Here is a 24144-nt window from a genome sequence, read left to right on the forward strand (position 1 = left end):
CCACCCTCCTTAGAAGGGAGTCAATGATCCTCTCTTGTTATTTCACCATGTTGCCCAATGGTCTTACCTGCCTCATTCAATGGTATATAAAAGCAGTTCTAATCACATAGATTTCCTAAAAGAAACTCCAACATATAAAACATTCTCTTTCTCATTATATTCCTAGGAAAGGTTTAGAAATCCCTGTAATATTTGTAGAAATGCAGTACTATTTCCACATCCCCTTTAGATGTCAGGTTGACAAGGTTTTCAGTCAAGATTTATATTTATATCAAGTAAAAATTTCCAAATGCCTGTGTGCTTGACTCTCAACTCAGCATCCTAATAGCCCCCTTTAACCCCTAGTTTAAGTTCTCCTAAACCAGAATTTTCCTCTCTGAATAGTTCTGAATTAAATTCTGCTCATGAAAAGCTCTTTGAAAGCAGGCAAGAGGAGACACCTTTATTCTCCAGAGGATGGTGTATGTAATATTGCTGATGGGCAGGAGGTATGAGGCATATTCCAGGCAAGTTCTCGAGAAATACCCCCCTTACTGTTGCCCTCTGGGTGTTTACAGGAACTTACCAGAGCTTTTAGTATTTCCTGGGCACACACTTGAAAATCATACATTTTGGTACTGCGGGATGTATTAGTAATTATTCTCTTTTAATTTTAGTTCTTTCAGCAGTTATAGAAGTCTCTCATTCCCTGTATTAAATTCCTTCTTATATATTTCACTTCATACGTTTCACTAAGCCAGCCTTGGAGGAGCCGTGTTTCTGAAGGCAGACTTCTGGTAGGATGATGGGTGAAGAGCTGATGTCTCCCACTGGTCAAAGGTCTTTGAATAAGGCACCAATTACCTCCACACTTTCAGATACTCACTGTGCCTCAACATTAAAATCCAATCTCAGGGACAGGAGGGGAAGGGTGTGCAGTGTGGGTATGAGATGTGGGTTTGTCAGGGTATGGCATATGAATTTGGTCAGTTTACACATGATGTTGGTTGCCACAGTGTCTATTGGAGTAGATTAAGTTAGCAAAGACCCCAGAAATAGGTGAGACTCAGAGGATCTGAAGCCTCAGTAAATGTTTTTGCTATATGAGATTTGGAATCAGCAGGTCTTGGGTTCAAAACTTGATTTATTCTAGTTGTATAACTAGTCAGTTTTGCTTGTCCTTTTTGCATTTCCTCAATTTTGTTAATCATAAGACAATTATGGTACATTATCGTAATGTGGGGTCATTCTGGAAATGAAATAAAGTATACGGTATGTTTAAACACGGTACCTGGAACATAATAATGCTGAATAGATGATTCTTGCTGTGATAATTATTATCTGTGGTTTTACAGAGGATTACTGCTTCAAGTAGGAGGGAAACGGGGTAACCCAGTGGAGCCTGTTGCTCTTGCACGTGTGTGTTGGGAGCTGCCCTGCCTGGTTTCAAGAGCTGTAATCCCCCCAACCCATGGCTAAGGCTGAGTGAGTGAACTTTGGACCATAAACCACTAAGGAGACAAAGCTTATCTCCCTGGCAGGAGGGCTGCTTCTGTTCCTTTTACTTCATCCATAACTGGCCCCCCATGCTTGGTCAGTTCCCCCTTGGGGAATCAGATGAGATTCCCCAAGGGGGAACGACCTAAGACAGGCATGATCACGTGGAGGCCCCAGGGAAGGATTTGGGGGGCTACAGCAAAAGGGGGTGATGGACCCTTGCCCTTTGGTTTTGAAAAAGCCTGAGTCCTCATTTTATCTGGGAAAAGTCTTCTAATTTCTTGGCTATCTTGCCTCCATTGCCTGACTTAATCCCGAAACAATGACAGAGGGCAGTGAAGCCCTATGCTGGAAAGGGCGGGTTCCCCAGGTGATCAGGACTGAGAAAGAATACATAAATTCCTGTAAAACATGCTTTGCTAAGAATGCTCTTAATTAAATGATAAAGATCCGAGCAGGAAATGAGTTTGTTTCCCAAAGTTTTGTAGCCCCTTAGCCAACGGACACTGACTCAGAAGAAGCCCTCGTAGTTCTTTGTATGCTATCTATTGTTTGATCTTTACTGCCTGACAATGATTAATGAACTTTACCTGTATTCCTGTGCAAATTGATTCCAATAAAAACCTGTGAAGGGAAGGATGGGGCACTCTCCCCTAGAGAGAGTGGCCGGGCTGCTCCGAGTTGCCCTTCCCTTGAGAGAGAAGCCATGCCGTCCCTTTTTCTCCACAGGACTTGGTAGTCCGTGTGAATTTATCTCATGTCTCATCCATAATGCCGTGGACATTGTGGGCCGGTGTCTGCATCACATGCGTGTGACTTCTCATCATTAGGAATGCTCCCCCCATCTCCGATTAGGACCTTGGAAAGATTCTGCAAGTGATTTTTCTTCATCTCCTCTTTCTCCCAAGAATGTGACTTCTAGCAAATAGCCTTACACTCTTAAAGGGATGGCAGAAGGAATGAAAACACAGTTGTCTAAGCCTTGAAAAATCATCTTTGCTGGCCTAACTCTACTATTAAAAATAATTGAAAACAAGGGCCAGACACTGTGAACAAAGGCTCATGATGCTGGCTATGCAGCTTTTAATTCTAAAGGCCTGGAAAATGAATAAATCGTATAAGGGAAAACACCAGCTAAGAAGGAAGCAAAGTGATAAAAGATGATAAAGATCTACAAAATAAGATATTAAATTTGAAAGGGAAACACACTTTAATAATCTCTTTCTCATCTGTAAAATTAAATTTGGGAGTTGGTAATACAATGACCTCAGTTTAGTCTCTGCTGATCATTAACTGTAGATATTTCACTCCAGAGACTTGGTCTCTGGAAAGCAAAGTAAATTGAAATTGCATTAATTAATTAACTCTGTTATACATCACCTTATTATAGAGGGTTATACTGCAATGCGAATCTATATGTATTATGGAAAGCTATTTACTGAATAATAGTAGGTTAGAATTAAAACAAGAAAAACAAATATAAAACAATGAGTCAAGATTTGTGATTCTTGGTGTTGGGTTTTTTTTTTTCTTTTAGTTTCTAAAAAAAATCTAGCCAACTCCCTTCTCTGTATACAGGTAAAAGCACACTTTCCATCAGTTTCTTTTTGCTGAATCCCTTCTTGAAAAAAGACAAATCTCAAAGTTCATGAGGCTCTGCTCACTTAAGGGTCTGGAAATCATCCATCATAGTCTGAACACCAGAACAAAGCCTTTTCAGAACAAGTGGAAATTCTCTCCTCACTAAACTTTACTAACCATTTTCTTTCAGAGAATGTTGTTTTTAGTGAAATCTTTTGGCACGCCTGTCCTGGCACTTTGGAGCATCTGAAAAGTCAGGGTGTATTTCTCAGGATAAAACAGAAGATAATTCTCTCTCCTAAGACTTAATTTATCTGGTCATTTGATTATGTTTGTGTAACAGGTTGCAGTTGACTCCTGTTGGCCAAGGGTATATTCAGTACTGCACTGTGGCTCACACAGTTCATACCAGTGACATCCTGTAATGTAAAAGAGAATCACTACAATTAGTCACTTGATGTTACAAAGGAAAAGCAAATTGTTGATTGCCCAAGTTCTGATTTTTAAGCTTTTTTAAAAATTGCATTTACTGACATTCATGGTGTATTATCTACTTAGCACCAGCTTTTCTTGGTGTAGAAGAGTTATGGTCAGACAGCAAAATAAGATATATAAGATCTTCATTAAACCAACTCAAATCAGTTGAAGTTGCTGGTTTCACCCACAATATTCTATTTAGGAGGAAAGGTAAATCTGACGACATTTCATTCATTAAGAACTTAGAGAGTCAGCAGAAATATTGATGTAAAATAGTGTTTAAGAACTTGCATTTCTTCACTTGGCTTACTTTTGAGTACAAAGGTAAACTGACTTTTGACTCCAGATCATACAGCCTGAGTCAATAATCTGAGGTCCCCTCTTTGGCAGCTGGACCTGAGGGTGATAAAGTCAACCAGCCTCTAAGCCTCCTCCTGCATTATGCATCATTGTACCTTGTTATTTTTATATTTCCTTCTCTTCATTTTATTATGTGTGATCTGGACATCTTTCATGTCCCGTGATATCTGGAAGAGGTGCAGGAAGATGTCCAAACATTTATCACCAAAAGTTCAAACTTATCATGAGTACAAAAGAAATTTTCTCATTATTTGCCCTACATTTCAAGTGCTGTCAGCCATTGAATGAGCTTCCAGTTTAGTTTCCCTGATGTTACATCATTTTCTTTTCCATCCTCTCCTGTCTTCTGTCTGCTCTCTGTGGGGTCCATGTTTCAAGCTGGTGGTGCCTCATTGGTCCAAGTGTGGAAGATAACTCTTTTTAGTTTCATTTTAGAATGGTTATGGTGGCATCTTACTGAGCCCTCCTTAGGAATACTTTGGGTTTTTTAGATTCTTCCACTTTGAAGGTTCAGGCAAGTGTTGAAAAGCTGTTTTTTTCTTGTCTCCTTTACTTGAATGTCTTTTGTCTTAGGATTTGGTAGCAGTTAATACCTGCGACCCTAGGATGTCCGTTGAAACTGATTCTAGATAGACATAAACTCATGTTCACATCCTGGAGAACCTAGAAAATAAAACAAGAGCTATCCAGACAAGGCCACACTATTGTTGGTTCTCTTAGACACATCTATTTGTAACTTTAATCCTGCTCCATGAAGACTCAAGAATATAGTAAGCCTTTTTATATTTATATTTTTATATATCATTTTTAAATTATCAGAGTCTAATTAAATGAACAGGATTTAACTATCCATGGGTTTAATTCTATTGTGTGAGGGCAGCCATTCTTGTTTAACCTCGTTGTTTTCTTTAGAAAGCCTGAAGGAGAGCATGCAGATTGGATAAAATGGAACTGACTGAACTAGAAGCTACTCGAGGGCTGGGATTGTATCAAATATCTTTTGCATCTTGTCATATTTTTTTGGCCCCTATTTTCACTCCAGCCATTGCTGTGGCACACTGTTCATGCAGGTATAATATGACAGCTTCTGTCTTCTTTATACTCCAAATCTCTTGCTTTTGGCCCTGGACGTTCTCTCCAGTTCTAAAGGGGACGCTGACACATGCAGAAGAGAGTTCAGTTTCCATGAGATAACCCTCAACAATTGGGGATGGGAATTGCTCTCCTCTTTCTCAGGGGGACAGTTCTGGGGTACGCATGTATGGCTCCTCAGAAGATCCTTAGAGGATCCGTGCTCCAGTTGTTCACCAAGGTAATCAGTTCAATGATGCAACTGTAAATTAACTTTCCCTTCTTGTCTGTGTTGCTCTTCCGCTTCCCTACTCCAGTAACCTGGGTTTATTTCCCAAATTAAACTTCATGCATTCCAGCCCTTATCTCAGGCCTTTCGCAGGGGAACCTAGGCCAAGACTGTAATTTTGTTTCTCTGTTTACTGAAGAATTCCAAACACTTATAACAGCACCTGGAACATAGTAGGCACTTAACCAAATGTCGATGGAAAGACTGAATTGTGTCCAGAGGATGGACAAGATAAGTAGCATTCCTTGCAGAATATAGGCTTAAGAAAGTTTATTCTTCTGGGGGTTGTGCTATCTCTCAAGACTGATCATTAATAATAGGTGCCCTCGGTGTGTTTCTGATGTATTATATGAAACATGCTGTATGGCTCTTCTGAAAAAGAGGGAGCTGCCTCTTCACTTCAGTGTCAGAATCTCCAGGCAAAAAAATGTTTTATCAGGTGAATTATAGCAGTCGAACATTGGAGTCCAGCGGAATGCATTGTTCTTTGCTCATAAATAATGCAAAGAGGATAACGCACAAAGATAAAGGCCAGTGATTCATTCTACATAACCTTTATGTAAACCTCATAAATTGTGCACAGTGGTGTCTAGGATGTGACAGTGACGGTGGCACCGGATCTTGTTGACAATGGCATTGAGAACGAGAGCTGAAAAGAACACTCCTTCCGAAAGGGAGAAGGATTGAGAGTGGGAGGTGGTGATGGCTGAGGCAGGGGAAAGTGGAGCCAGGAAAATGGAGACAATTGTACTTGAACAACAATTTTAAAAAAGTACAAAAAGAAAGAACACTCCTTCTCACTTCTCTTCTACTCTCTCGCCAGGGAAAAATTGAAAAAAAATTTCTATTTTCAGAATAAAGCAGACAACTCACGAATTAACAATAGTGAAATTAAACAAAGAAAAAACAGCACTAAAATCACATTATATAAGGTCTAATTAGGGATAGATTGGGTTGTACAAGGTTTTCATTGTTGGTTGTTTACAAAGTTATGGAAATCATATACCCACACCCACATTTATGTATTTGCATAATCCTGATGACATGGGAAATGCTTAGCCACTTCCACCAGAATGTGAAAAAGTTAGTTTGGAATTTTCCAAGAGTGGAATTGAGAACCTTTTAGTATTTGTTTTGCATTGTCTTCCGGACACACAATCAGGGAGTTTTAGGTAAGAACCTGGATTGCAGTACCTCAGTCTTTGTCCTGCTGCACTCACCACAGGAAGTCACAGAGTGTGGCGAAAACAGGGCTCACAGAGATCATAGATGGCTTGTCATGTTAGGAGGAAGTGAGACCTTAAAAATAACAAATTGTTCAATATTTTAATGAGAAAAAGCTAAATGAGAGCTAACATGTGAACAGCCAATTCTAAGAGGGGGAGAGTCAAAAAGAAAAACACAAGGAAACAAAATATATTCACCCAGCGTGTGTTCAATACAGTGGTTTATTGCATCTTAAAGTACTGAAGTATTACTACGTACAGTGTAATGTGTCTCCATGAAATATGCGAGACTTGCTCTACTGGAGTTATTATTTCATGTGTCATCTCAACTCAGCTCTGCAGCTGCCTTCCATAAAAATTCTTTTCTTTCTCTGATGTTTCAAAATTCTTGAAGGACTCAAAGCAATCACAAGATGCAGCGCAAGCTTAATTAGCTAAATTGACTAAAATAATATTGTTAAATATTTCTATCATCATTTGGCAAGAGTTACCTTTCAAACAGTTAAATAAGATGCTTTCATTTGCTTCTAAATAAAAGTGCTTCCTCTAGTAAGTAAAACAACAAAACCCCTGCCGTTTCTTTCCGTTGCATTAACCTTAAAAGAGAGAGTGTTCATGCAGTGAGCATCGAGAGCTTTGTTTTCCCCTTTGATTGGTACCTGGAATCACGTTTTGCTTCAGGCATTTTCCTATAACAAACGTTATGTTTCTAATTAATTGAAAGAAAACATGACCGCAACATTAAGAATGGGAAGCATCAATATTAGAATTCAATTTCTTGCAATGCTCCTGTGCAATTATAAAGCAGCTACACATTTTAGCGACCCTTGATGTAGAAACACAGTTATAAAAAGAAAGTACACCTTCCAGGCTCTTGAAAATGGAGAGAGCATTGCCACACACTTGAATCTTGACCTTTTTATGGGCTGACTTTTTGAGACAGGTGCCAAAAGAGCTTACATATTGTTCTTTATAAACATAATATAATTTGTATATGAAGAGAATTTTCAAAAAAAAAGAAACAGCATTCAAGAGCTAATTACTTTTCTTGGCGAATGACATATGTAATGAAGAAGTGTGAGCAAAAAATAAAAATCTTCCTGTGGTATGCTCCTGCAGCCAGTTATTAAGAGCATTATCCACTGTTCTTGGATCCAAATTAATGTCCTTGTATTAGCAAGGGTATTTGCTGTGTGTACTATACACTCCACCTTGTGACGAGGATATAAGAAATTGTTAGCTAGTACAATATACAGTCTGGATTCCAAAAAGAACAAAAAGTCTAGCCAGGCAGGTAAACAAAATAAGTATGTCACATAAATATGTAAATATTACCTCTTGCATGGAATAATGAAATAGTACTTGTTTCCTAGTCCTTTTTCAACCAACTGTCAAGTTTTAAGTGACACTGAATGTGTGCTTGTGTCCCCTAGAGTCTACATGTCAAAACCTTGGCCCATAATGGACAGGCGGTCTGAGGAGATGGGGTCTTTGAGTGATCCTGAGGGTGGACTCTCATGCTGGCGTTAACGCTCTCCCTTCCTTTGCTTCCCTGTCTCTGTTCTCCACCCTGTGATGATTGAACAACCCCACCTGCAAACCAGGAAAACAGCTTTTACGAGACACTGATCTGTTGGTGCCTCACCTTGGACTTCCTAGCATCCCAAGTTGCGAGAAATACATGTTCGTTAGGTCATTCAGCCTGTGATAGCTTGATACAGTGAACTGAAATGACTAAAACAATGCTATTAGTCTTTATGTTTTTAAAAAAACAACTTTCCTTCTCAGATATTTTTAACAACTCCCATTTCTTATAGGTAAATAATAACCTCAATCAGATGTGATGAAATAAATAATTAGGGGAGAGGGTCAGAGCCCTGTGTTGGGACACATGTTTCCATGAGTCTCTCATTTTTCTGCATGTCTTCTAAGCAGACTATTTTTGCTCCAGATTATCCTTCCATAATGTTTGAGTAGTGAACAACATTAAAACATAGAGATAAGGTCTCCCTCCAGAGCCAAAAGAAGGTTTGTTTACAATAAGATATAATGAAGTCATTACCCCTTGGGGCAAAAAAACCCCCAAAACACAGGCATGCTTACTGTCCAGTATAAGATTCAAGTCCCATAAGCTTGGGGTTTCTCTCCTGTACTATGGCCCACTGTAAGAGTAGGTATCACTTGGCCCTCCTTGCATTGCCCTGTTGGAATGTGAGCCTGGAGAATAAGCAAACCTGCTGATCCTCTAGCTACTGCTAATGCTGTGAGCAATAATGTCTTTGTTCTCTGGCCCAGAGGTCTCATGTCTTCGGCCATGAAACTGTACCAGATGAACTTGTTAGTTCCGACTCCACTGCCCCTTTCACTTGCCTTTTTTTTCCTTCATATGACTGGCTGTCTGTCAGAGAGGGGAAGGATACAAATGGCTGGGTGGTTGATTGGGAGAAAGATAATTAGAATAACAGAAAAACCACCCCTCCCAAAACAGTCTGTGACAGGGAGGAGAGGATTGAGGAACCAGTGGGGTGCAGATAGGGTCATTTTTTTATATGAATGAGGTCTGTCCAGAAGGTATCCAGCCACATAATATGAAAAAAAAAGAGAGAGATTTATTGAAGAAGATACAAGATACAAGAAAAATTGTACATAGGACAATGACACCTCAGTTCCCATCAAAGTAGGCACCTTGGGACCCCACACAGTTCTCCCAATCACCTTCAACTGCCCTGTTGTGTTTCCCTGAATCTCACGGAAGGTCTGAAATCTCTTCCTTTTCAAGGGTGAATTTAGTTTTTGGAAAAGCCAGAAGTCACAGGGTGTCAAACCTGGGTTATAGGGGCCTGAGTCACCTGGGTGATTTGATGGTTCACCAAAAATCCCTGCATGAGACATGATGCATGAGCAGGCACATTGTCATTAAGAAGCTGCCAATCACCAGTTGCCTAGAGGTGCAGCCTTCTGAATCATCTGAATAGATTCCCCAGAGCAATGTTCAAGCTTAATGCAAAATTTGATGCAGATCTGTTGCTTTACTTGCTCAATCATTTTGAATGTGATAGCCACATAGTACACATACTCACTTAATGGCATCTCCCACCCCCACTGAGTAGTATAGTGAAGTCATCAACGTCCATCCATGTGCATTCCAGTCCACTCATCTGCCAGGTTACATCAATGTGCAAACCATTCTCTAACAATGGCTGGACTTTTTCCAGACAGACCGTGTCATTTTCATATTTATATATGTGAATTCTCAATTATTTTCAAACTGGTTTGTGTGGCAGGGTACCGTTTTACTCATACTCTTCCCAAATATGATTTCTTCATTATTTTGTGATTCATATTCCCCTCCTTATATTTATCCCACTCCTTCCCTCAGTCCCTATACCTTTCTGGGACACCTGGGCATGTGATCACATATAACTTTCTGCTTATGAAGAGTGAGTTTATTTGATCTGGTCCAATAATTCTAAGTACTTCTTTTGATGACTTGAAGGCTTCAGAATAGTACTTGCTCTTTCCTTTTCCCTCCTTTTGGTGGCACCTGGGTTTAAGAAGTAAAAAAAAAAAATAGTGTAGGAAAAAGAGAATAGCATAGGAAACAGAGAAGCCAAATAACTTACATGTACTACACATGGACATGAACTAAGGGGCAAGGAATGCTGGAGAGTGAGGGAGAGCAGGGTGGAGGAGGCATAAAATGGAGAAAAAATTGGGAAAACTGTAATAGCATAATCAATAAAATATATTTTTTAAAAAGAGGTATGTACTGGTGAGGGAGGTAATGAATCCACAAATTACTGTTATCTGTACAGTGTCTCTTCAGTCTATTTTCTGCTGTCCAGTGGCTAGTTTGGTTTTCTCCTTAACCTGGTCTCCGCTAGGTTGAGCTGCTCCTGCCTGGCCTTTTGTGGGCGTTATTGGGGCACACAGCTCTTAAGTCCGTGTCCTAGTCATTAACTATCAGTCTTCACGTTTTTGCACAGTAAAGAAGCTCTGCTGGATACTCCGTGTCCCATCATAATCCCCAGGACCTTCTGGGTTCCCTGAGCACCCACAGTCAGCCATGGGGTGCCAGAAGCTTAACTTCAGCCTTATCTACTTGGCTGCTTTTGACCCATTACTCTTATTCTATGCTCTGAGTTTGTTAGGTGATTATTCTCTCTGATGTTATACCCAGGAAATAAACACCACCTTGGGCCAATTATTGGTCTACCAAAACTCACCTAGACATTTTGTTTTCTTTTGATGCCCTATAGGCAAACTGCCCATGGCCTTACGAAAAAGGGGAAAAGAAACGTTCTAAGACAAGGGAATGCACACACATATACCATGACCACCCAACAAAATTCTATGACCTAGCTGTGCCTTTTAAAAATAAATGATTGTAAAGTATTTTAAAATTTTTTTTCTCCCCAAAGTGTAGTTTTCAAGACTGTTATCTTATTTCATAATTAATATTTCGGTATTAAAAACTGAAAGACTCTGTCTCTCTGCCTTTCTGCCCTACAAGTGTGCCCTTTCACCCTCACAAAAGTAACCCCGAATGACTGGAGACAAAGATTTATACTTTACGATGGAAAGAGAACAATGGTATATTTCATGAAGTATTACTCTCATTGTAATTGTTTCTTATTTCCAAATCTCCTTGCAATTGCATCCCTCAAAACTTTCCTTGTACTCTTTCCATTAATCCATGAGGCTTCCACAAGGTTCTCTTAATCAGCCCACAACCATGCATCTTTTAAAATCTGGATTCACCCTAGCTGGTATGGCTTAGCGGATTGAGTGTTGGCCTGTGAACCAAAGGGTCACAGTTGGGGCACATGACTAGGTTGCAGGCCAAGGTCCCCAGTAGGGGCTGCATGAGAGGCAACCACATGTTGATGTTTCTCTCCCTCTCTTCCTCCCTTCCCCTCTCTCTAAAAATAAATAAATAGAAATCTTGAAAATAAATCTGGATTCAATCTCACTGCTTCTAGAACTTTTCTTACCAGCCAGGTTGTATTCTTTTATTCATTAAATGTCAAACACATTTCAGTTGCCTGATGGTTTTAAAGTCATTTTCTTTAGAGTGCTAAATTTATAAGGATATGATTTGGGAGTCGCCTAGAGAGAAGGCCTAGGTTACCTATCCTTATTTCACCCATAATTTTATTTGCTATGCATTTATAAGAGCAAGAGAGTTCAATAAAATAAAATATTTATAAATTTTTGGACAACTTATCATTCATTTTCCAATTAACAATAGGTAACCTTAAAATGATTTAGTGACTTTTAGGTCTCACATATTCACTTAAACTATATGTGCTTATGTCTTCTGTTCATTATTATAGATTCTTTGAAAACAGTGACTATGTTTTACCCTTCTAAGTTTCCTCTACACCTTCTAATTTGTACACACACATACAAGTTGATAAATATTTGTGTTTTTGATTGTCATTGCTATGATTGAATTCAATAATGACTCAGAAAATACAAACTTTGGACTATTCATGCATTGCCTTATTGACTAGATGGGGCTTCATCTAAGCCTTCAAAGATAGATACGGTTTGAAATGATAACTAGGAAGAGGAGAAAAATTTATGAAGTGTGATGGCCTGAAAAAAGTTTTGGATCTGGAAAAAAAATCAATGGTTTCAGCTTTTGCATTTTATAACAAGTACCTGGTTATCATTCATCTCAGCCTTTACCATTAGCAAAACTTCTACTGAGAATAAAGAGCTTTGAAATAAACAGGTTAAAAACCAAGCTACATGTCATTATAGAATGAGCCCTCTTAAGTATTTGCTCTTTAAAGGCCAAATGTTATTTCATTCAAAATCACTCTTCATGGATGAACCAATGTTCTTCTAATTAGCAAAGTCACTTTTTCCCTGTATAAAAAATGACAATGTGTATTTTTACTAGTGTAAGCATCCATAGTGATAACTTTTTATTTTTATTTTTTTAAGATTTTATTTATTTATTTTTAGAGAGGGAAGGGAGAGAGATAGAGATAGATAGATAGATAGGGAGAGAGAGAGAGACATCAATGTGCGGTTGTAGGAATGTACCCTGGCTGGGAATCGAACCTGGGACACTTTGGTTCCCAGCCCGAGCTCAATCCACTGAGCTACGCCAGCCAAGGCGATAACTTTTTAAAATGTAGCACTTTAGAACAGAAAGGATATTTGAAAGTAAAGTTCAGTCCCTTATTTAAGGAGATGCTGGAAACATAGGCCCACAAAAAGCAGGTGAATTCTCCAAGGTCACATGACTAATAAACAGTAAAGCAAGGACTCAGCTTGGGTCCCTTGACTCTCTAAATTTACATAGTTTTTTTTTTAAATCCTCACTTGAGGACATATTTTTATTGATTTTAGGGAGAGAGGAAGTGGGAGAAAACGAGAGAAATAGAGCGAGGAAAACATCAATGTGAGAAAGAAATATGGATCACTTGCTTCCTGTACTTGCCCCAACTGAGGATTGAACTCACAGCCTTGGTGTGTGCCCGGACTGGAAGCTGAACCCTGAACATTTAGTGCATGGGATGTCACTCCAACCAACTAAGAGCCACCTGGACAGGGCTAAATCTACTTTCTTGTCTTTCTAAAGCAAATCTACCTTTGCAACTGAGATGAATTATAAAATAAAATGAGAGCGTTTGGGATTTTAAAACACATGATGCTTTAAACACACTACGACAATGCTGCTGTCCTCAGGAAATTAAAAAGCAATTTAGAGAAATGAAATGGGTCAAATGATCTGTCACTAAAATAAAAGGTTGTGGATCAACTAGTAAATCAGTAACTGCTTCCTGTGCTTGTGGTTTTCAACCCCTCAGGGTTGGGGGTAAACCACCAAATAAATTTAAAAGGATTTCCACTGAGTGTTTCTTGTGAAAATCTGAAGACATTTATATTACATGCTCTACACCCTTAATTTCCGGTGCCAAAACAGAACAGCATTCAGTGAGCTCATGTTTTAAGAGGGTTATTTTCTATCAGATCTTTAAAAACTACCCTAAAGCACTTTAATTCGGGAGGGGGAGGCTAATTCTCTCAGCAGAATTGAAAAGCTGTGACATTTTTCTTATGAACATTAAAATTTCCTTGTTTTGCCTCATTTTATTGATGATGGACTGCATTGTTTTCTTTCCTCTTAGGATTTCAGGAAAGAAAATCCGCCAACAAGATGTAGTAGCTTTGTTTTAACTTGTGCTTCATATGCAGCTTTAATGACAGTTTTACATACATTACTCACCCCTCAGTACACACAGAGGTCAAATCAGCGTTTAAACAGACGTTCTAAATGGAAATGAGTGTCAGTCATTTACTCATGATGGTTTTGATAGAACAGCAACTCTCCAAATCATCTCAAAGAATCAGGAGCCGGGAAAATCAACAGCAACCATTGATTTTTCTCTGCCAACTTGATTTTTAGCAATTAGACTTCAATTGCATGAAAACTCAGGAAAGTTTTCTGCTGTTTTGGTCAGTCTCACCTGCACGGATCAATGTGAACTGCTCACGTCTATGGATATTATTTTGACTTTGGCTGACTGGGTGTCCAATTCAGTTGTGGGTTTCAGAAAAGGTTACTTTGAGTCTTCACTTCACCTTGTTAAGTGCTATGAAACTTGAATACAAAAGTATTCAAAAGTAGTAGTAACCTTTGAGTTAAAAGTGGTTAATAGATGGTGATGGTGAGATTGCTGTTGACTCCGTGCTTGCTGATTTCCAGTTACTTGTGCACTGACTAAATAAATGAACATTTCACTAATACCCTCCCTGGGACTGAGCAGATGTTACCTTGTGAGGATGAATCAGAGTGCAGTAAATCACCAGGTATCAGAGGTATGTGGTAGGTAGAATTATGCTCCCCACACTCCAGACATCCATATTTTGTTTCCTGGGAACCGTGAACATACTCTGTTACATGGGAAGAGAGAGTTAAGGTTAGCCATCAGATGACCTTAATAGGGAGATTATCTTGGATTATCAATGTAGTCACAGGCCTTTAGAAGAGAGGAGCGGGAGGAAGACGAATCAGTGGCAGGGTGATGTGATGTGAGAAAGACTTGCCCATCTACTGTTGGCTTTGAAAAACAGGAAGGGGCCACAAGTCAAGGGATATGGACAACCTAGAACTGGAAAAGGCAAGGCAAGAAGATGGATTCTCCCCTAGAGTTTCCAGAAGAAAAGCAGTCCTGTTTAAACCTTTGTGATAGCCCAATGGTGTGTTTTTCATACTTTTGACCTCCACAACTACAAAATAATGAATTTTTATTGCTTTAACCCATTAAATTTGTGATAATTTGTTACAGTAACAATAGGAATATAGTCTATTTGGACTCCACTCACCTGGGTTGTCGTAGTTTTTTAAAGTTATTATTCATTTACTGATGTGTGCTATGAGGTGACTTTTATTTATTTATTTTAACTGTGAATATATTTTGTGAGTATACCACAATATATTTTATTCCGATGTATTTCTCTACTCTTTTGTTTACGAAGATTTTGTCGCTTTTGACATTATACTATTGCAAACATCCTACAAGTTGTTCTTGTACTTGCTTCCTTGTGATTTTACATAAGTGTTTTCCTTGGGTGTAAACTTGGATATAGAATTATCAGCATGTATTAAATGCCCATCAACTCAAACAGATATTGATAATTTGCTACTCAAAGGGGCTGGACTAATTTATACAGCCACCAGCAGTAACACAAAGTTTGAATTTCTCCACATTCTTATTACAAGTAGTCACAGACTTTGTACTGAGTTGGTCTCATGGGTTTTACATTATATTATACAGGTGGTATTAATTATGTAAAAATTCTCCATTGTGGAGTCCAGTGTTTTTAATTTAAATAAAATAATGATGCAACTGTAGACTTACTTTTGTACCACCCCCCGTATATTTTTATTACTTCTGTGAAAATCATTTATAATTTTTTTGTATTCACAGCATTCTCTGTGTATTTTTAAATGGCTTTGCATGTGTGTTATTTTTTAAAATTTTCTGTGTTTATGTGTGTAATTCTAATATTTAGGAATGGTTGCAGTCCTTTAAAATAATAGTTTTATAAAAAATTTAATCCTTTTAAAAAATAAATCTCTGTTCTCTGGACATGATGCAATTAGCATATTTCCACTTTCTTTCCCCTCTCTTCTCTCTCTGCTACTCTTCCTTTTAGTCAATTTAAAAGTCTTTTGTGATCATTATCATTGTAGAATTAAATGCTCTTATACTTCTATTATTTGATCTGTTGGCTTTAAATGATACCCTTTGACTTCTAGCTTTTAAGCATTCTATGCTCCCTGCCTGTCCTGTTGCTATGGTTTTCTGTCAGTCTTTCTTGGGGACTGTACTTTGTTTTCTAATAATTTCCCCAGAAAGACACACAGGAACATTTTTTCTCCATTCACATTTATTCAACAGCATTTGTCTGTAGTTTTTCTAGCTAAAGTGTCAGTTGACTTGATATAATTCCTTTGGCTTATATTTTCTTTAAATTAATTTTATATGTTGATGAACCCTCATAGGTTTGAATGTACCTGTAGATTTTCCCACTATGTATGTTTTCAACTATTTTTTCTGGCTCTTTTTTAAAAAAGATTTTATTTATTTATTTTTAGAGAGAGGGGAAGGGAGGGAGAAAGAGAGGGAGAGAAACATCAATGTGTGGTTGCCTCTTGTATGGCCTCTACTGGGGACCTGGTCTGCAACCCAGGCATGTGCTCTGGCTGGGAATCAAACCGGTGACTCTTTGGTTCACAGGATGGCACTCAATCCACTGAGCCACACCATCTGGGGCTATTTTTTCTGGCACTTTAAGGATTTCTGTACTTTGAATTTTGGTATCTAGGTATCTACTATTCTCAATGTCTTTAGCAAAGATGTGTACTTTTAAGGAAGACTCAAGTCTACTTTCATTTCAGGAAAAGCATATTTTGCCTGCTTCTCTATCATTTTCTTGCTTGTTTACTTTTTATTCTTTCATTTATTTTTGTAAATTTCATTTATTCGCATGTTTTCTACCCTTATGTTTTCTACAGTGTTTTTTTCATTCTGTGTGCCTTCCATTTCCATCTTTATGACTGTTGATTTTACTTTTGTCTACTTTTTTCTTGAGATCTGTCTGTTTTATTTCAACTTCTTTACTTATTTAACATTAATTTCCTGAGGACTTGATTTCTACTTTATGATATTATTCCAGAGAGGAATAGTCATTCAGCTTTTCATATTTGTGATAAAATAGTTGCTCACAGTATTCAGCTGATGCATGGATTTGTTGTCAATAAATTTCCTGCTCTTTGGTTTTGCATCATTTTAGATTAAATGGCAGATGAAACTGATAAATATTTCTGATGTGCTAATGCTAAAATATGTCTCCTTTGTCCTTTGATTTTACAGTTTATTTTTTAAAAAATCTAAATATATCTATTTCATTTTTTCTTTCTAGATTGATCTTTTGGCAGTAGCCTGCTAACATTTCACCATATCAATTAAACATTATCTTCTAATTGATAAGCATGGTCTTCTATATTGTCTTTCATATGAACTGAACATGCATTTCCTCTCAAAATCCAAACATTGACCCCCTAATCCCAATGTGATAGTATGAGGAGGTAAGATATTTGAGAAGTGACTAGGTTATGTGGGTGGAGCCATCATCAGTGGGGTTGGTCCCTTTATAAGGAGAGATATGAGAGAAATGATCATATTCTCTGACATCTGCAAATATCTGTCAGCATCTTGATCTTGGACTTTGTAACCTCCAGAACTACAACAAATAAATGCTCTTTAAGCCATCTACTTCATGATAATTTGTTGCAGCAGCTTGACCTAAAACATACCTGTAGCAAGAAATGAAATCTGGGTCACAGCCCAATTTGTAGTTTTACGACCTTGAACAACTCACTGAACCACTTTAATTTTTTCTCTTTTTCTAAACATATCTCCCATTGCAGTGATTTTAATGATTTTAAAGTCCCTACCAGCTTTAAATTGCTATGATTATACTCATTATAAAGTATTAGCCTCTTCATCTCTGTGGCACAATAACCTGAATAATGAAAAACTTAGTTTCTAAGTAACTGTCTACCTGTCAGAATTCCCTCCCAAAAGTAGTAATTCTTTTACTACTAATTTCCTAATGTTGCTTTGGAGGAGTTCTCTAGATGGAAAATAGAATAGACTATGATTTTAGAAGTTCTAATTATTATTTTAAAACTATATAATCTTGCATTATCTTTGTAGATGAAGCTTTGATCAGATGGTGTTAGGTGGGCTATATCATTTGAAAGAACATTTCAAGGCTTTTTCACATAAAATATCAATTGATCATCCAAGTAAAAATTGTGTGTAAATTTTTTTTAGTTAAAGAAATTAATGATTACATACTTATCTTGCTAATTGGCAGGAAAACAGCTAGTTTTGTACAATAACATACCAGTATAGACCCACAGAAGTCAGGAAACAGAGAAAGAATTAAACTAGAGAAAGTAAGAAGAAAAAGAGATTTAAGAAAATACCCAAATGTACCTTTCTCTTGAGCTACTCTCACAGTGCACTGGTGACTGATTGTCAGATATCATATGCTTGAGCATAGCTCATGCTGCTTTGTAACCTAGGGCTGCTCCTACATTCTGGGTGTAATCTTCCCTTCTGTTACCCATCACTTGAGCATCTTGCCCTTAGACTTGGACAAGAAGTACACCTTCCCCAAGCCCTGGGCTTTAGAGGTTCCCTATTCTAGTTCCCCTGTGGGGAAAGCAGAAGAGCGTAAGACCCAGGGGATGTCCTCTCGGCAGTATCTCAGCCTGTGGCCTGAGAGTCACATGCAGCCCAGGATGACTGTGAACTCGGCCCAACACAAAATCATAAATTTACTTAAAACATTATGAGATTTTTTTGTGATTATGTATCACAATGTATTATTTTATTTTATTTTATTTTATTGATTTTTTTCAATAATTACTTTACTGTTGTTCAGTTACAGCTGTCTGTATTTTCTCCCCACCACTCCCCCCAACTCCAGCAAAACCCACCTCCCTCCTTTGCTTCCACCCTCCTCCTTGGTTTTGTCCATGTGTCCTTTATAGTAGTTCCTGAAAACCCTTCTCCCCTCTATCCCCTTCTCCCTCCTTTCTGGCTATTGTTAGATTGTTCTTAATTTCAATGCCTCTGGTTATATTTTGCTTGCCTTTTTCTTTTGTTGATTATGTTCCAGTTAAAGGTGAGGTCATATCACTGCCTGGCTTATTCCCCTTAGCATAATGTTTTCCAGTTCCATCCATGCTGTTGCAAACAGTAGGAGCTCCTTCTCTCTCTCCACTGCATAGAATTCCATTGTGTAAATGCACCATAGTTTTTTGATTCACTCATTTGCTGATGGGCATTTGAGGTTGCTTACAGCACTTGGCTATTGTAAATTGTGCTGCTATGAACATTGGGGTGCATAGGTTCTTTTGGATGGGTGTTTCAGGGTTCTTAGGGTATAATCCTAGCAGTGGAATTGCTGGATCAAAAGGCAGTTCCATTTTTAGTTATCTGAGGAAATTCCATACTGTTTTCCACAGTGGCTGCACCAGTCTGCATTCCCACCAACAGTGCACTAGGGTTCCCTTTTCTCTGCATCCTCTCCAATAATTGTTTGTTGATTTATTTATGATAGGTATTCTGACTGTTGTGAAGTGGTATCTCACTGTGGTTTTAACTTGCATCTCTCTGATGGCTAGTGATGCTGAGCATCTTTTCATATGCCTCTGTGCCCTCTGTATGTCCTCCTTGGAGAAGTGTCTGTTCAAGTCTTTTCCCCATTTCTTAAATTGGGTTTTCTGTCTTCCTGAAGTGGAGTCATGTGAGTTCTTTATGTATTTTGGAGATCAAACCCTTGTCTGAGGTATAATTGGCAATTATGTTTTCCCATATAGTTGGTTCTCTTTTCATTTTAATGCTGTTTTCTTTAGCCATGCAGAAGCTTTTTAATTTGATGAGTTCCCATTTGTTTATTCTTTCCTTTACGTCCCTTGCTTTAGGGGACATGTTGGTGAAGATATTGCTGCATGGAATGTCTGAGATTTTCCTGCTGATGTTTTCCTCTAGGACTTTTATGGTGTCATGACTTGTATCTAAGATTTTTATTCACCTTGAATTTATTTTTGTGTATAGTGTAAGTTGGTGATCAAGTTTCATTTTTTTTTGCGTGTAGCTGTCCAGATCTCCCAACACCATTTGTTGAAGAGTCCATTTTTACTCCAACTTATGCTTCTTCCCTCTTTGTCAAATATTAATTGACCATAAAGACTTGGGTTTATTTCTGGGCTCTCTGTTCTGTTCCATTGGTCTATGTGCCTGTTTTGATGCCAGTACCAGGCTATTTTGATTATAGTGGCCTTGTAATATAGTTTAGTCTCAGGTGTTGTGTATCACAATGTATTTAATGTGAAGGCCAAGACAACTTCCAGTGTGGCACAGAGATGCCAAAAGGTTGGACATCCCTGTATCTAGACCATACTCTGAGTGCTCAATATTCTTCACATGGCGCAAGTCAGTTTCCAGGGTCAATGCAAGCCTACTCCTTGAGTCCTTCCACCTAAAAGTAGACCAAGCCACCATTTTGCTTACAATCATGCCCAGGGAGTTCTTCAGGCTGCTTTTGAAGAAGGTGGAATGCAGCAAGACCCTTGCTGTGAAGACCTAAGTTGAAACAGACAAGGGTCTGGAGACAATTCTATGGGTACCATCACATTCCAACAGGAAACTCCAAAGTGTCCAAGAATAGTAAATTCAAGCCTGACTATCCTAGTTACATGAAGTTATATTTGTAAGGTCAGAGGATGGAACATATTTTATTTAATGGTTTGAAGTCTTTATTTATACCTTTGAAATGGTTACAAGATACCTGGACCTACATATTCACTCTTATCCTGAGGCTCACAGTGTTAGGGCTGGGCCTGCTTTTATGTGTTATTGTCACCATGTACCTAGTTTTGCCTTGTAGCATCAGAGTTGGTTAAAGATCTAGGTCTAGTTTTATCACTAAAAGTCTCAAAGTTATCAAGGTTAAGACCCTCTGGTGGGAAGGCCCACAGACCACCTTTCACTCCATGACTTGAATTAGAGCCATTTAGGGTGGAGCTAATTTAATTCTTCTGGCAACTATTTAGATAGGTGGTTGCTTCTCTGGTCTGTTTTGGTTGAGTTAACTGCAGTATACTCTTCTTCTTTAAAGAAAAGCAATATTTATTAAGAACTAACACACCAGGTACTGTGTTAGATACTTGAAGTACTTTCCCCCTCACCACTTGAACAAGGCACACATTATCTCCTTTGGACAGAGGAGGCAAGTGAAGATTAGAGAAGTTAAGAAGAAATTGGCTAAGGAACTCAAGGCTTTTTGACTCCTGATATTATTTGTGATTCCAATAACCTTGCAATTGTCACAAATGTAAAACTCTGCCATTACTCTTCTACCTCTCAAAGACAGTGTCTTGCTCACACTTTTGTTGAAGTCTCAAACCAGCCATGCATTGACCCTGCTCCTGAAACTTTGGTTTATCTCCCTGAAGAGTGGCTTCTTTCTGGCAAAGTTGAGTGTGGAAACTTCACCATGGCTGATTTAGACTCAAAATAAAGGATGGGAGGAGTTTAAGTTTTCATATAAAAATAAGATCTGGCATTGAAACCTGAAGTTTCCCGACAGTGTAATTACTCAAGTTCATGACTAGGCTTGGATTTCAGCAGAGGAATTTGGCACTATGCTAGGTCCCAAAGCAATGCTCCCTCAGTTTACCCAGCTAGGTTACCAGGCCCAGCTTCATGTCCCACAGAGACTGAAGAGATCATTAAGGATCAAGGTGGCAGAGAACTCACAAGTGGCCCATACACAGTGACAGAGAGCAAGAGAATGTGCATCTTGGAAGAAAAATTGGCACTGGTATGTAAATTTAGACTGTGCCCACTAATGAGAGGAAAGCCTTTAGTGAGTATAGTCTGAGGCAGGGCCTGATGGGGTTGAGTTTTAAGGCAGCTGATCTACAGCTGAAAGGAGTTGAGGAGATCAGGAATGGACAAGCTAGTAGTTCCTTGTGCAATCTCTGCCTTTTAAAACTTTAAATAAATAGGATTTTATTAAACATCTGCTACTTATAAGGAACTGTTTAAGCATTGCGCAGGACAGTGTTAAATAAGATATGAGGGCCACTGTTTTCCAGGCCACCACTACCTCTAATAAAGAAGAGAACAATGTACAAAGGTAACTCTGATAAATTATCATAGTGTGAGAAAGTATGCTAATAAAACCATGGTAGAAGTAAAAATTTCAATGAACTAAACAGGGAGAGTGGGATTAATTTCTGTGCCGGGGGTTGGGATTGCTACCAATTTGTTAAATCTCATTGGCCCAGATGTTACTTGTTTTCTCCTTTAGGTACTGTCTACTGAATTGTTTAGAATGAAAATATTAATTATACAATACATCCTGTATTTTTTTTCCAGTTTGAGAAGTTGATCAATAAACTCTTTCATTTTTCTTGCACGAACTGATTTAACATTCTCCTCTTCAAAGTAGAACCAATTTGTAGTTATATTTCATCCTCTTTATTTTTAGACAGGTAATTTTAACCATGAGTTGATGGTTTTTGAGTTTAAGGAAAGAGTCATTTTCTTAACATTATAAACCCAAGTATGAATCTTATTAACCTTTTAATTATGTTTTCCAGTTGATGAGACACACAGATTTCCAGAAAAGGAAATTCCTGAATAATTATTGCATTTACATTAGTATGAGTTTTATTTATTTTATTTATTTATTTCAGTCAAAGAACAAAGTTTAAGATAAATTAGTAGAAATGTAAAATGGTACATGAAAAAATTCTGTGCTTTTACTTTATTTTCCCCTGGAACATCAACTTCCCGAAGTTTCTGCAGTAAGCTGGTTAGAAAGCAGTTTATGGAGAAATGATATGGTAAGCAAGCGTCCTACATCTATCAGGTAAAGTGATTAAACCTGCATCCATCATTCAACATAATTAATCAGTGAGACACCGCAGCCCGTGTTCACATGCTGATTAATTTGTAGTTCAGGTATATACATCTCAGGCTTCAAGTTTATATGGAAAATACATCCATCAATGCTGCCACGTGCCCTGGTGTGCCCGATTGCAATGATAAAATGAGTAGATATTCTTTAAAGAAGAGTAGAAAGAGGTTTTTATTCCTAACTGAAATAAGAAATGTGGAGTTCTTCAAAGACTGCCAAATAGAAAACAACCATCTAGTAAAATAGTTTTCTTTGCTAATTTTTTCTTCCTAAATAATGCCCCCAAATCTGAACTTTATGTAAAACAATCTCTGAGTATAAAACACTTAAGTTTAAGTGTCTATTTATTCAGTCATGCAAAAAATACTTATTGAGCACCTATCATGCCCTAGGGACATGGTAATGATCTGACGGACTTCTTCCTCCCAAGAAGCACACAGCCTGGGGTTCAAAGGACAATAGTGTTACAAAGGGAGACTGCTGTCACCTTGGACTTAATGAGCACCAGTCTGAGGTTTCCTGTTTTATAAGAAAACAGATTTTTTATAGGGTTAGTTAATACAGTTCCTTAATAATGGTTTAAGTACCTGAAATAACTTTAAATGTCTTTGTAAAATGTTTGATTTTGCTTATGTAAAACCAGAATGTGTTTTAACAGCAGAAGAGAGAACATAGTGGTTCAGCTGAATCATTTCACAAATGAGCAGAGTTCAGGGGAGAGTTAGTCTTACCAGCCGGTGATTATCAACATCCAAATGCACATGTATAGGCCACCTATACAGTTTTCTGCCCCTAATCTACCATGCCACCTCTGGAAATACATTTTCAAAAGTAAGTACTATAATGAATTGATAGAGCTTTTGATTAAAAAAAATAGAGATTTTGATATATACGGGGTCCGGCACACATAACGCCCCCTCTTTTATTATAAAATCATAAGAATGTAATTCTGTAACATAACAATATCATACTCAAGCATACCATATGACGTTTGAGATGAAATGTTCAAATTGCTGTTCATCTCATGTGAGACATTCACATACCCTATCAATCACATTCAAGCAAGCCTTACTTCTGCAGGACCCTGTATTATTTTTAGCACTTAATTGTTTTCTTTTATTATGATTGTTTTAGAAATTCAAATGACTTAGAGGTATGAGTCTTTCATACCTTTTTACATGCATAGAAATGTATGCAAATATATAGATGTAACCAAAAAGGCAAGGCTGCAAGAAAAGCTAAGCTTGTGCAAACTTGTCCCTAGGTGCAAAAGGAAAGAGGTTTATTCAGGTGCCACGACCTGGTAGGGTGATGGACTCCCGTCTGAAGGAGCATCTACCCTTCCTGATCAAGCCCGTTGTTCTTACAGGGATAGGGCGGAGAGGGCTTTTTACTATCCAATTACCTTGCTAGCTTTTGGTGCACTCAGCCTTGTCCATTTATCTCTCTAGCTTTTGGAGTGCTCAATATAAGAACCTCTCCCTGTGCCATCGTGGCCAACGGGGGAGATTCCCTGGCACTCTCTATCTACCATAGCACAGACATACACACAAGAATATGATTTTCAAAATAGGTCACTAAGCTTTGTAATTGTTTAGCTTCTAAGACTTTCTTAAAGACTTCACTTCTGAC

At 38.1% G+C, this 24144-nt stretch overlaps 1 long non-coding RNA gene across 3 annotated transcripts; it reads right to left on the bottom strand.

Annotated features, from left to right (window-relative positions):
- Positions 1-2536: 2536 nt before the first annotated feature.
- On the bottom strand, positions 2537-8550 carry LOC118497669. Of its 3 annotated transcripts, none has more exons than XR_004900200.1 (4): positions 8126-8550; positions 6449-6553; positions 4155-4557; positions 2537-3476 (listed from the first exon to the last, which is right to left on the bottom strand). It is a non-coding gene; the product is annotated as an uncharacterized LOC118497669 (long non-coding RNA). The 3 variants fall into 3 exon arrangements; XR_004900195.1 differs by lacking the exon at positions 8126-8550 and adding an exon at positions 6740-7798; XR_004900189.1 differs by lacking the exon at positions 8126-8550 and having other exon boundaries at positions 6449-7798.
- Positions 8551-24144: the final 15594 nt, after the last annotated feature.

Source organism: Phyllostomus discolor, chromosome 1 (assembly GCF_004126475.2).
Source record: "Phyllostomus discolor isolate MPI-MPIP mPhyDis1 chromosome 1, mPhyDis1.pri.v3, whole genome shotgun sequence".
NCBI lineage: Eukaryota > Metazoa > Chordata > Mammalia > Chiroptera > Phyllostomidae > Phyllostomus > Phyllostomus discolor.